The 14,099-nt window shown below is 40.9% G+C and overlaps 1 long non-coding RNA gene across 1 annotated transcript in view; it reads right to left on the reverse strand.

Moving 5' to 3' along the window:
- LOC118084771 (uncharacterized) overlaps nt 1-7,704 on the reverse strand; it is a 32,022-nt gene extending 24,318 nt beyond the window's left edge. Inside the window, exons 1-2 of the long non-coding RNA XR_004692571.2 lie at nt 7,622-7,704; nt 3,395-3,482 (exon numbers count right to left, since the gene is read on the reverse strand). This is a non-coding gene — a long non-coding RNA (uncharacterized LOC118084771). The remainder of the gene's footprint in view (nt 1-3,394; nt 3,483-7,621) is intronic.
- Between the last annotated feature and the right edge of the window lie 6,395 nt (nt 7,705-14,099).

Below are 14,099 nucleotides of genomic sequence, written 5' to 3' on the forward strand. Positions count from 1 at the left end.
TTACAACTTTCCCCAGCAGATGACCACATCCTCTCCAATCCCCTCTGTTTTGAATTGCATCTACAGACAAATGCCCCAACGTCTTTCTTCTGAAGCCTACATAGATTTCCTACAAACAGCCACATAAGTGTTTCATACTATGCTTACTCTTTCATATTGTTTTATACACCAGCAGCCATGGCTCAGACCAGAGGTAGCCAACATGTTGAACTACCGTTTCTATCATTCCTGACCACTGGCAACAATATTTCTCACTATTTTGGAAGTAATTGTGGACATTGTAGAAATCACTCAGTCCACAGCCCTCTCCCCTCTCCACTGCCATGCCTTGGCAAAAAGGGATTATTTGATTCAAAGGTTAATTAGCTGTTCTAGCTCCAATAGCACAGCACTCACCCAGTGCTCCCGAGGACTCAACACACTTCTGCTTTGTTTTAAGGACAGGTGTGCTTTCCTCCCCCCTTCTTCTCTCCACTTCTAGCTTCTGCCCACATTTCTTTGGGACTTTTAGAATAGTTAGGGAATCTTTTACTCTTTAATCAAGGTGTGTTTTGTAATTTGCTACCTGCTTGGTATGTAACTTTGCTGTCTGTAGCCGCATTTTTATATATTCTGTCTCTACCTTTTTCATGTAATAAACCAAACTTTCTTTATTTCTTTATGTGAGAGCTTTTTGTGGGCATAGGGTTAAGAGTTAGCATATGCCCATAAAAAGCACACACCATAATTCGAGCAAAAGAGCCTAAACCTCTCAGCAGTGTGTATATGAACATATACGAGTGCTGGCTGTGAGTCCAGGTATAAACTTGTAACAGTATTATAGTGTGTACACTGCCCTGATATGAATGAATGAACCACATTTACCACTCCTGCCTCAGAATATCAAGCTGAGGGGAAAGTTTTGATCAGAGCTACGTTAGAACCTAGTTGTTGTAGCAATTGCAAAATTCATAGATGGTTATAGCCATCCAAAACGGAATGCTTGTCAATAACCTTTTGGATCTAAACTGTTTTAGAAAAATGGATTTGACTTTGACTATGAAAGGTCACTCGATGTTTCCATTGTCATCTTTCCAATGCAGCCTGCTTAACTAAAACGCCAATGTGGAATCCATGACTGTCCTCGCTTTAGTTGTTTCTGCTAACACATAAATGGTCTTGGGTCAATAGATCAAAAACAATGTAACTTAAAGCTGATCCCATGGATTACCGTAAATACATGTTTGTACAACGTGCTCAGGAAAATGCCAGGGGGGTTAGATGCTGTGGCAGAAGGTAGGAAATAATTTCCCTGAATAATAGGCAATACCTCAGAGGCTCTTCACCTTCTAACAATTATATAAATGCAACAATAGCAGCCACATTTGAGAAATAATCAAATATTTAAAAGGTTAATGTGAAGAAACTATTTTTATGACAAGCAATTTAAACGTTAAAGGTTGTTCTGTTACGAACACTGTTGGGATTGCAAATAGTTTACTGCATGAAGGTCTTTTACTCCTATCCGAAGCCAGAGAAATACATTGTGCTGGGATTCACCTGGCAGTCTGCCAGGAAGCAATTAAACTGATACTGTTGCTAAGGAGATGACTATGTAAACAGTGGGACTTCAGTTATGATACTTTGTGAAAGGACTCAGCATTTACATGAGTCAGGTTGTGATTGGTCAGCATTACACTCAAATGTATTGAGTCATATTTAAAGGTCCATGAGGTTTCAGTACAGTGGTACCTTGGGTTACAGACGCTTCAGGTTATAGACTCCGTTAACCCAGAAATATTACCTCGGATTAAGAACTTTGCTTCAGGATAAGAACAGAAACCGTGCGCCAGTGGCGCAGCGGCAGCAAGAGACCCCCATTAGCTAAAGTGGCACCTCAGGTTAAGAACAGTTTCAGGTTAAGAATGGACCTCCAGAACGAATTAAGTTCTTAACCCGAGGTACCATTGTATTCCACTGAAAAACTGGTGACTGGTTGGAGGGTTCGGACTGGAAAGAATAAAAGGGCAGGCGAGCACTATTGGGGACAGTTGGATACTTGGTGGGCGGAATATGCAGAGATTAACTGAATCTCAAGCAGCACTTCCTAGAGAAGTGCTTCAGTTTCCTTCCTTGAAAAAGTCAGGAGTAGGCTAGGGACCATTGCACCAATCTAACCCCATTTATTAAAATGAAAGCATTCAGTTGATTCTGAGCATTGAATGGACGACTATAAAAGCTCTATAATAAAACACTAATATTCTTCCATTCATCTTGATTAATGTTTATGTTTACATACCTTTTCTCCATTAAAGTATACTGCAGAATGGGGTGGGGGGGGAACATACATCATTAATCAGGTTGTCATGTAGACAATATCATGACTTAGACAAACATGACTACAAATCAGATTCCTTCATACTTTGGGTTGAAACACAAGAGTATCATAGATTTGCAGAGATCAGTCAACTTGACGGATGTTGTTATGACCCATAATAATGTTGTCCATTACATGAGCTAAAGAGGCAGTTGCATCATTTATAAAAGGCATGCAATTTGTGTGATGGTAGTACTAATGGTGCACAGTAACTCAAACAAATGAGTGGTGTGATTTAGAGAAACCATCAAGCAACTAATAAATCAGCAATACAACCTTTAATTCAGAAGCCTGATTTGTAAATCAGTCAGCTCAATTTTAAACATGCGTGATTTATATAACAATCTGATGATTTATTAAGGTTATTGGTTGCCCTGTTTTGAAAATTAAAATAAAAAAGTTACCAAACACTATAGAAAGATACATAAGACTAAACATTAGTGTTTTAAGTGCTCACATTAGTGTTTTAAGCCCTAAATGACTTAGGCCAGGGGTCCCCAAACTAAGGCCCGGGGGCCCGATGCGGCCCAATCGCCTTCTAAATCCGACCTGCGGATGGCCCAGGGATCAGCATGTTTTTACATGAGTAGACTGTGTCCTTTTATTTAAAATGCCTCTCTGGGTTATTTGTGGGGCCTGCCTGGTGTTTTTACATGAGTAGAATGTGTCCTTTTATTTAAAATGCATCTCTAGGTTATTTGTGGGGCATAGGAATTCATTCATATATTTTTTTCAAAATATAGTCCGCCCCCCCCCCCACAAGGTCTGAGGGACAGTAGACCGGCCCCCTGCTGAAAAGGTTTGCTGACCCCTGACTTAGGCCTTAGATATATGAAAGACCATTCCCATTCCTATTGACCTCTTGGTAGTTCTGTCAACCTTAGAAGTGTGGGGAAGGGGTTTTTCTCTGCAGCAGGCCCTAAATTGTGCAACTTCCTCCGCAGAGAAGTGCATCTAGCATCTTCATGAGACACTTGTCACCATATGCTATTTACTTTGGCCTCTGACAGTGAATGTATTTTGTTGTTTGTGACCTACCTCCTTTGTTGAATTCATTTTGTCAGGGCTTTCTTACAACTCACTGGAACTCAGTTTCGCCACCTCTCAGATGGGCGCCATTGCCATTCTAAGAGAACAAAGGAGAAAAAAAAAGAGGGGGAAAAAGAAGGACTATATCAACAGTCATCTCTTATCTACATTTGTTACATCTTATAGTACTTCCACCGCACTGAACACAGAAATAAACCTTTCAAAACTTTTATACAGTTGTCCTCTAAGTAACAATCACGGTTACATATACTACGAGACAAAGCACTTTTCTTTCTTTCTTTTTTTCTCTTTTTTCTTTTCCAATCTCTCTTTTCTTTTTCTTCTTCTTCTTTTTTAACTTTCTACTTCTTTCTCTTTCCTTTCCCCTTTCTTTTTCTCTCTTTATTGCACATTAGTCTTTTTGGGATTTTAAACGTATGTAAACGCTATGAAAATTGAATTCATATACTGTATATATATGTATGTATTGTTCTTTGCAATAATAAATATATATTTTTTAAAAGAGAACAAAGGAGGTGTTCATGGAGAGTTCTGGCACCTCTTTTTCTAGAAAAATAGCACTGCATATTGATCTGTTCCATTTTGAAATGGTTTTATGCAGTCCCCCCCCCTTAAAAACGTTTAGGGGTGCTCTCATTTTCCTACTCATATCGAAATACTGCCCCTCAATGAGTCACAAAATGTTTAGGGGTATGCGTACCCCTGCGTACCTCCAGAAAGAAAGCACTGGTTTTATGTGTTTTGAAATTGCAGTGGTTTTCATCTGCTTTAATATTGTGTTTTCTGGTGGTTACAGTATAACCTTCCTTGGTAAAGGGTGCGTAATCAATCTTTTAATGAGGGATGCAGGTGGCGCTGTGGTCTAAACCACAGAGCCTAGGGCTTGCTGATCGGAAGATCGGCAGTTCGAATCCGTGTAACGAGGTGAGCTCCTGTTGCTCTGTCCCAGCTGTTACTAACTTAGCAGTTTGAAAGCACACCCATGCAAGTAGATAAATAGGTTCTGCTGTGGCGGGAAGGTAAATGGCGTTTCCGTGCACTGCTCTGGTTTTGCCAGAAGCGGCTTAGTCATGCTCACCACATGACTTGGAAAAAAACAGTCTGCACACAAACATCGGCTCCCTCGGCCAGTAAAGCGAGATGAGCACCACAACTCCAGAGTCGTTCGCGACTGGACTTAACTGTCAGGGGTCCTTTACCTTTACCTACTAGTGGGGAGATGCAAAGTCACATGCCACTGGGCAAAGTTGCTGCAAGCTCTTTTGTGCCTGGCATGAAGCTTCTATGAATGCTTACAGTTTTTCTTTTATTATTTTTAGATCCAAGATTTTTTTTAAAAAAATATTGCAGGCGCCTGCGAAGTCAGATAAAATCTGAATCACATCTATGTGAACCTACAAATAGATGACACATTTGGACTGTGTCTATACAGGGGCATGAGCATGCATGCGGGTCATGCACATCCTTGTGTGTGCATTTGTCTATACACAAACACTTCATTCCCCCCTCTTGATATTTATAGTGATGCTTTCCAACCATAGAGGTAGGTGGTACTTGTGCTGTCCCCTGCCCTCAATTACTACTTCCCCATCCTCCATTACCTCCACTGTCTTTTTACCAACTGTGTGCAAGTATTTCTCTAACTGAATGCACTACAGATGTTATATACATAGTTATAAGGCCTGGTGTGTTTTACATTTTACTTTCTGTGTAAAATCCTGCATTGCTTTAAAAAGGCCTGTAGGATTAGATTTTGATCTAATCTAATCTACGCCAGCATGAATAAGATATTATTCCATTTCAGAATGGAATGTGTGCTGTGGTGGCATTCTTTCACAGCATTCCTTGTGTGTCCTCAACACAATATTTTAACTGAGGCTTAGCATATTTTATGATCACATTTGATCCAAATTCCTTTTCATATTTTAATTCCACCGAGACTAACTACAATGTATTCAGTGAAACCAGGGGTGGTGTCTTTAGCATTTCATGCCATCGACAATTCGTTAGAAATCCCAACAGAAATCAGAGAGCATTCTGTCTTCAAAAAATCTAAAATAATGCACCATATGACCCCCCCCCCAATTGATTTGCCAAAGTAACACAATGAATAAGGACTTCCACGGTTTGGCACTAAATGAATGCACTGCTTTGAATGTTATCCAAAAGCTTCCTTGCACATAATTTTTCAGAAAATAAATGAATAAATAAATGGTCCCATAATGTAATCAGATGAGATCAAGAGAAAAGACACCAGCACAAAAGAAGATTAAAATTCAGTAGAGCATGAGTCCCTTAATTTCAGGTTTGTGGGTTTGAGCCTCACATTGGGCAAAAGATTCCTGCACTATTGCCAGAATGGTCAATGTATAAATGGCTGACACTGAAACTGCTCCCCCGTGGTATAGCTCCACTGATCCTTTGCGACCAGTTCCAGTCAGGCTGGCAGACAGCAGTCCTGAACATTCTTCAGAAACTGGGCTTTGCCCCTCAAGCCCTTTTAAGCCTGGGCTTGGGCCAAGCCAAAGCTATGGTCAGGCAAAGAATTATAGACACCGAGGGACAACTCCGAGGGCCTAAGGTGCCCAGACTACAAAATTATAGAAACCAAGAGATATGTTGCTTCACCGGCAGCATATCTCTATTTTCTTGTATCCAAAAATGCAAGAAGAGCCTTTGCCCTCTGCCCTCCCCAGTCCTGGAAGGATCCTTCAAAAAAGCCCCATATGCCCAGAGACTTTGTGCCTGCCCATTGGGGGATATAGGAAGCCCTGAACATCTATTTTTTAGATGCCCTTTCTATAATTTGGCACATAGAGATATTATTGACCACTTGCCAAAGAGGCTTGCTGACCTCCCAGAAAAAAACAAATTCAATCTTCTCCTTTTAGGTAAAGATCATAAGACGACCCGGATGGTCGCCAGATTCTGTCTACAGATCTGTAGGCGCAGACCATCCCCCAATACAAATTAGCCTGTCAAGAAAATCCCCATACAGTACTCGGACCCATGGCTGACTCTGGGCCAATTTTCTATGGTAGTTTCCCCCAAAGATTTTATGTGTTTAGCACATTTTTTAACATGTAAGCCATTGCTGTATATTGTTTTAAATGTCTGCTTTGCTTTTGGGAGTGTAGTCCCATTATGTGTTTTACAAGCTGGTCTCCGACCGTAATAATAAATTACTATTAATTATTATTATTATTATTATTATTATTCCTGCACTACAGGGCTTTGGACTAGATGACTCTCGTGGTCCCTTCCAACTCCACAATTCTATGATTCTGTATTGAAATGAGAGGTCTTCCACTGCATATAAGGAAGAAAAACCCACAATCAGCCAATTGCTACTTTCACACTCAAGGTAATAGTTACAGGTAGGTAGCCGTGTTGGTCTGCCACAGTTAAAACAAAATAAAAGAATTCCTTGCAGTAGCACCTTAGAGACCATCTAAGATTGTCATTGGTATGAGCTTTCATGTGCATGCACATGACAAACTTAGTTGGTCTCTAAGGTGCTACTGGAAGGAATTCTTTTATTTTGTTTCGACTCAAGGTAATGTGAACGTTATCATCCCCATTGTGACATTTTATTTGACATTCAATAATATGAATTAAAATCTGCTACAAAAGTAATATATTTGACACATTGAATTACAATCCTATCCACATGCTAACACACAAACACACAAACACACAAACACACACACACACACACACTATGTGTGTTATGCATTGAACACGTTAAAAGGGCAATGCCAGAAAATATGGAGCATAAATCTAAATTCATTAGAATGATTGAATAAATCACAATCCCGGTGAACAGCGGAGTATTCATCTGGGAAAAAGAAAATGTAAGTCTGTAGAACAACATTGTGTAAAGAACTAGCTCCACAAAGAGCTCTGGGTCCCAAAATGGTAGCTAATCTTATGTCATTCATTCTACTATATTTTGTTACCTGCATCTTTTAGCATTCTGGTCTTTTTAAATATCCTGCTTTAAAAGAAAATCAGAATGCTGCACTAAGGTGATGCACGTTTTGTGCCAAGGGGAGCTGATTAGTGCCACCTAGATATGTAATTCATGTGCAACATGTTTGCACATTGTTTCTGCAAAGTTATTCTGCTTCTACCTGTCTTGGCTAGGTGCAAAGAACTGTGAAGGCCATTGAAGGTGGTTCCTCCACCCACTAGAGATGTTTTACAGCTACGTACCCCAATCAGTGGATTCCGAGATCTCAGCATACATCACCACTTTTCAAACTTATCTCTTCAACAATATGGCCTGGAAACTTCTTTTTTTGAAAAGAAAAAGAACAGATGTAAACTGAGCTTCAGCATGTTGATTTATGCACTCATCATTTTGACAGTTCTGCATATATACTTACGATGACCTTTTATGATGCATTAACTAAAAGCAACACTTTCCTTGCCTACATTTAAGAAATTGCTACTCTTTGTGAACCCCTAAAGAGATGCACGGCGAAATGACACTGTACAAGTTTTACACTTCATCACTTCATCAGAATAATAAAATGCAGCAGCAGGCTTTCAGCCAGTATTTGCTCTCCCAAGGCTACAGCTTCCTGTGTTGCTGACTCATCTTCACTATTAAGTAGATGGACACAGGAGCTCTTTATTGTCAGCGTATTATCAGAAACATTTAGAAGCCACTTAAGAAAGTGCAATAAATTTTGAATTTCTAATTAAAAAAATGAGCACGATGCTTCTCAGAATACGGAATGCGAGAGGAGGAGGAGATCACTTGTTTAAATGGTGCTCATATTTATGCCCTGTTTTTCTGGCTTGCTAACACTCCTTTATTGCTTGAAAAAGAAAAACAAGGTGAAGAGGGCTCCGTTTACCTGGAATCCTACTGGGTATGGCAGCAAAACAACATCAAAGAAGTGCATTTAGACAGAGAAATGTGATGGAAACACACTTTATTTTTCATTAAAGTGGGATTGCTCTGCTTGTGGCTTTTTGCACATTTGGATGCAGTGGTCGTACACCTGATATCCTGGGGATCTTCACCTCTTCATTCACAATTATTGGAAATTCGGACATTCACTGCCCTTGAGATCATATACAAGTCCTTTAGAGATAGTAGACTCAAGGCCTTCAGAATTGGAAGCTTGTCCATGTAAAATCCAGCTTACTAGGAAAGATCAAAGCTCTATACTGCTCAGCATGTGTCACTTGCAGCATCATTGCCAGCTGCTAAAGGAATATGGTATCTGCTAAAAAGATGTGGCAGACTGGTCTCAGTTCAATTTTGAGGTGAGCAATCCTAATCAGACAATGACGCTCCTTGAGGTGGGCTTGATGTTTGAAAGAATGCAAAAAGCAGCTTTCTCTCCAATTCCGCATAGTCCACAAAGGGGGAAAGTTTACCTTCGGCATCATGATAGGGTAGCAAGCAGAGGCTCCAAATGCAGTATCAAAGAGGCTCTGTGGCAGCCTATTGCCTCTTTTTCTTCCACCTAAGAACAAGTAGATTGAAATACAACTTTCATCAATCCTTGGTGGAAAATCTCTATCCACATGATCCCACGTGGAAGGACATGCTGCAATGTCAATATACTGGCAATATTTTCTTCAGTTTTCAAATAAGCATGGTGTGATGAGAAGACGCCCAGCAAGCCTCTCCCATTTCTAGTAACACTTCAGGAGCCACCAGCTGCTACCCCATCCTGAACCCCCTGGTAAATTTTTCCTTATGGGGATCTAGACAGCCTGGCAGGTAGGGTGCATATGCAAATAGACTGGGGCTCACTCAAGATGGGCTGTCCTACCCACCCAGAGAAAGAAGTTGAGCAGGAGTGCTTACCTGTGAGTACAGAGGTGGCTACTGAAGGAATGTCAGGGGCAGTTCTCTATCTGAAGGTGTTGTGTGTTAGAATGGCTTTCTTGTACAAGCCCAGTGTGAATACAAAGGACCCCAAGAAGAGAGAGCAGACACCATGAAGCAGAGATCAGACATCAATTGTAAGCACCTGGATAAGAGAATGAGTAGAATCAGGTCACCTGGCCACAGTCATTTCACCCAGGTGAAGAAAACAAAACTTTGATAAGAGCTGTTGATTTGGAAATGAAGCAGCTCAGACTGGGAGCTTATACAGGAGCTAGAGGCTTAACCCCTTCCTGGCTTTCAGTCAGGTCCTGATCTGAGATGGTATTTCCCATTAGCTTCCCCTTACTCACCAGCAGCTAATTAAGCACTTTGATGGCAGTGGTTCTGCCGTTTCTACCTGGCTCACCACTTCCTCTGCTCCAGTAGTCATGGGGTTGGCCAGTTAAGAATCGAGCCAGCTGGTTTGGGGACCTCTAGTCCTGGGACAAGGATGTCCACATCTGATGGCTTTCCAGGGTGGTGGGAAGTGTGGAGACTTGCTAGAGGGTCCCGCTCCTCGTCTAAGGAGACCTCAGAGTCAAGCTCTGAACCCTATCAGCAAAATCCCCATTCTTTTAAGAAGCTAAATGGAACAGTGGGCATTCAAGAAGAAGCTTGAACAAAGAATGGGAAGGAGTTTTGAGGGAAGAATATAAAACTTTTATAAGCAAATTGCAACACACAGAGAGAGCATGCACACACAAACTTTGGGACTTTCATGAAATAATCACCATAAGGTTCTGGGTCACTGCAGCAGTTTAGGAACTTGCAGTTAATCAGATTTAAAAGAGTACTTGTTAATTGGCTGAAGGCTATATAAATGTAATATGGTAGGGATGGTAGTGCTGTTAGAGGAGACATTCCCTTCCCTTAATGTCAGTCTCTTACAACAATGAGAATGAGATTCGGCCAAAAAAGAGAAAGAGGGTATCATACAAACTCAAAGAATCTTATTAAGCAAGGTACTACTCACAAAGGACTGACTGGAGGTACAAATTTATTACACGAAATATTCAAAGACTGAGAGCACTGTGGGCAAATTCCACTTAACTCTGTAATTTTTACAGGCCAATATTCTTTCTTCAGAATGTTACTTATGTAATCATTCTCCCAGTGCCCCACTAATGATTTTAGAATATTGGTTTTTTAAATACTTACTAAGCTATTTGGATGATTTCCTAAATATTAGTTTGCTAAATTATCTACTTTATTCTTTTTCTGGGACAGCACAAATGTGGGACCAGAAAATAGGATAGCTGTAGTAGTGCAATCCTATACATGACTTCCCAGAAATAAGTGACACTGAATGAGGATTACATTCAGGCAAGTGGTGTTAGGGCAGGCACCCCCAAACTTCGGCCCTCCAGATGTTTAGGACTACAATTCCCATTTTCCCCGACCACTGGTCCTGTTAGCTAGGGATCGTGGGAGTTGTAGGCCAAAACATCTGGAGGGCCGCAGTTTGGGGATGCCTGTGTTAGGGTCTCCCTCCATCAATTCCTTTTATTTACCTGCTCGAAAGAACGTCAATTGAAGGTGTGGGGAACCTGTGGGCCTCCAGATGGTGTTGGACGGCAGCTCGCATCAGCCTCAGCTAGGATGGTCATAGGGAAAGGATGATAAGCGTCACTTTCAACTACTCTCACATTCCCCTCTGGGCATGTGGGGAATGTTAGATCAGCTTACTGAATGGAGATGTGATACAACAGTGAGGTGGGGGCTGTGTGAGTGGGATGGGACCACTGGATTGGCTTCAGGAATATGCCCTTGCAGCCACAATTTCACCGCTGCCTCATCCTTCCCCCTCCTGGTGAATGCCATTGATGCTGCTGCCAGAGGCTATTGCTATGGCACTGCCCCACTGGACATTCCGTTCCTGTGTTAGGCTGATAGTTTAGGAGTGGCTGGATGTTTGCAGACCATGCTTCGTTCTAAGCGTAGAGCCAATGAAAAGTGACAAGAATAAATGAAAAGTGAACAGTTTCCAAGACATTACATCTCAAAAGATTGTCAACAGCAACAGAATAGTAGCACAGTAGGTGCAGAACAAGTTCTTGTTTAGTAAAAAAAAAACAGCCAGAGCGAGATGTACAAACACCAGGTTGACTTCTAGCCTTGGCTATGCTCCATGGCCCAGTGGTGTGCCAATCCCTACGAAGAACTGAACAACCACAGCAAGATGTCTAACATTCCAGCTTCGGCAAAGGGACGGATGCTGCAGAGCTTTAATAGTGAGCAATAGCAAACACAACAGGGAAACTGACACTGATGATCTAAACATTGAGGAGACTGCTGGGGTTGGAGTGAACTGTTGTTCAGTCAAGCTCACAACTTGTGAAGTGGGTGTGAAACAGCAGCACTATTCAAATACTAGAGCGAGGAGGAGACCTACAACTTGCCGAAGAAGCATTTGGAAAGAACAGCCTGGGACAAGAATTTAAGTCTGGGAAAATGGTGACTATGTACTGCTTCACCCCCACTATATGGCTGCAAATGGGGTGGGAAGCTGCATTCAAATTGTAGAGAAACTGCAACAAATCCAAATTCTCTGGCTTGTGTATAACACACATCGTCATTGAAAGCACACAGCTGTGATGGACACACATGTAAAAAAATTGTACAGGCTGTTGTAAAAACCCATTGTATGCAGCCTTGTAATAGTAATTAAATCCTATCTCTGCTGTTCCTGAAAACAGAGCACATAGCGAGCTCTTAGGCTCCCTGCCTCAATTCATTGCTACAGCTAATGCAAACAGAGTATGTCCTGCCACCCTACATGGTTCATTGCTAATGAAAAGGAGTTGCCTAACCTCTTGTAAAATTAGTAGTTACACCAATTTTAATCAAGTCAGGAATTGGCTAGTCTTATTTACATTAATATAACCATGCCACATGACTATGCCATCCCAAAAACAGCATGTGGAGCAGCACCCACAGATTTCATGTTCTCAGCAGTAACCAAACAGCTAGAATAATGTGTTTATTGGTTGATTTGATTTGCATACCACCCTTCATCCAAAGGTCACAGGGCAGTTCACAACATAAAAATACAAAATGAGAACAGAAAATCAAGAACAAAACAACCCGATAAGCCCCTCCCACAAGGCTTAGCCAAAGAGAAACATTTTCATCTGGCACCTAAAGATATGTAATGAAGGTGCCAGGTGAGTCTGGCACTTAGGCCATCAGAACCCAGCCCTTGTAGGCATGTATCCTAAAATCAAGGCTTTTTGCTATATACAGTAAAGCTTTTGCCAGCTGCAGCCTCAACTCATCTGTGCCCAAGCATTTGGAGTTGGAGGGAACAGGAGGAAGTTCTGGTGTGTGTGAAGCATTTATATCACTACACGACTCTGAGCCTACTTACTTGGGTATAAGATTGACTGAACATACAGTAGAAATACAGCCAAGTAAGCATACATAAAATTGGACCGTAAGAGCCAGTGTGGTGTAGTGGTTAGGTTGCTGGGAGACCAGGACTTAAATCCCTACATGGCCATAATGCTTACTAGTGACCTTGGGCCAGTCATAATCTCTCAGCCTAACCTACCTCATAGGGTTTGTTGTGGGAGGGAGGGGGCTGAGGAGAGGGAGAGCTATGTATACCACCTTGAGCTCCTTGGAGGAAAAAGTGGGTTAGAAATGCAACAAATAAAGCAGTGAATTGTACATTCATTCATTTATAATATTTATATTATTCTTACTGTCAAAACAATAAATGGCCAGCTTTTTCTTATTTCTAACAAGGTGGTGCAAGATAAAAGGAAATGTCTTTGCTATGTATTTCATTTCTGCTTATTTTTATCAGTAACCTCTTAGAAGAAGTCACTCTGTGATTGACTTGTACATTAAAAAGTCTGCCAGAAGAATTGATATACCCTTTGCTTAAAGGGTGGAGCTGTCAAATATTCCACTTGCAGTCTTTCTATTCTGCTACATAGAGACTGAGGTGGTTGAACTGCCAAAGGCTAGCCTTTCAGGCCTTGGTCATTCACGATCCACAATTTATTTTTTATTGTGTTATAACTTCATCATGTTATGCATCTCATTACAACCACTTTGTAGTCGTTTAGTCATGTCCAACTCTTCGTGACCCCATGGACCAGACCACGCCACTAATTACGATCACTAATAACCACTAATAATCAAATGTAGCTACAAGACATAGTCCAGTCACTCACAAACAAGCATGTAACCAATTACATGTTCAGAACATTTATTCATTCATTCAACCAACCAACCAACCAGCATTCAATTATATCTTGATATCATTCACACTTCACTTGTCACTGACATTAAATCTACTATATATTAGCATCCAAAGGCTCTGCATTAGTAGTGTTCACATTGGATGGTATTTGGCTCAAATAAGCAGCCAAAATGACATATTAGACAAACAGTTTTTTAACAATAACTGGAAACTGACATGCTGTACATGTCAACATTCAACTGTATCTGATAGGCAGTATTCAATTTTTTTTGACATAACATGACCTTAGGCTTTCAGTTGGCAATCCTTATTTGACAATATTTGATAAGTGACATGCAGCAGCAGCACTTAAAAGTATAAGACATGCAGCAGTCAACACCTGAGTATTCGTGAACTTATTTATTTATTTTATAAGCATTTATGAACCAAAATCTCTGAGCAGCATACAATATCAAAAACCCAAACAGCATTATTAATAGAAAAATACAGCCCAAAACTAGTATAAAAGCAGTATAAAAAACATGTAAAGCATATAAAACCAACAAAACAGGGTTCAGTCTTATGGGTCTGGGAAAACCTGGGCAGAAGGA

Source organism: Zootoca vivipara, chromosome 4, assembly GCF_963506605.1.
Source record: "Zootoca vivipara chromosome 4, rZooViv1.1, whole genome shotgun sequence".
NCBI lineage: Eukaryota > Metazoa > Chordata > Lepidosauria > Squamata > Lacertidae > Zootoca > Zootoca vivipara.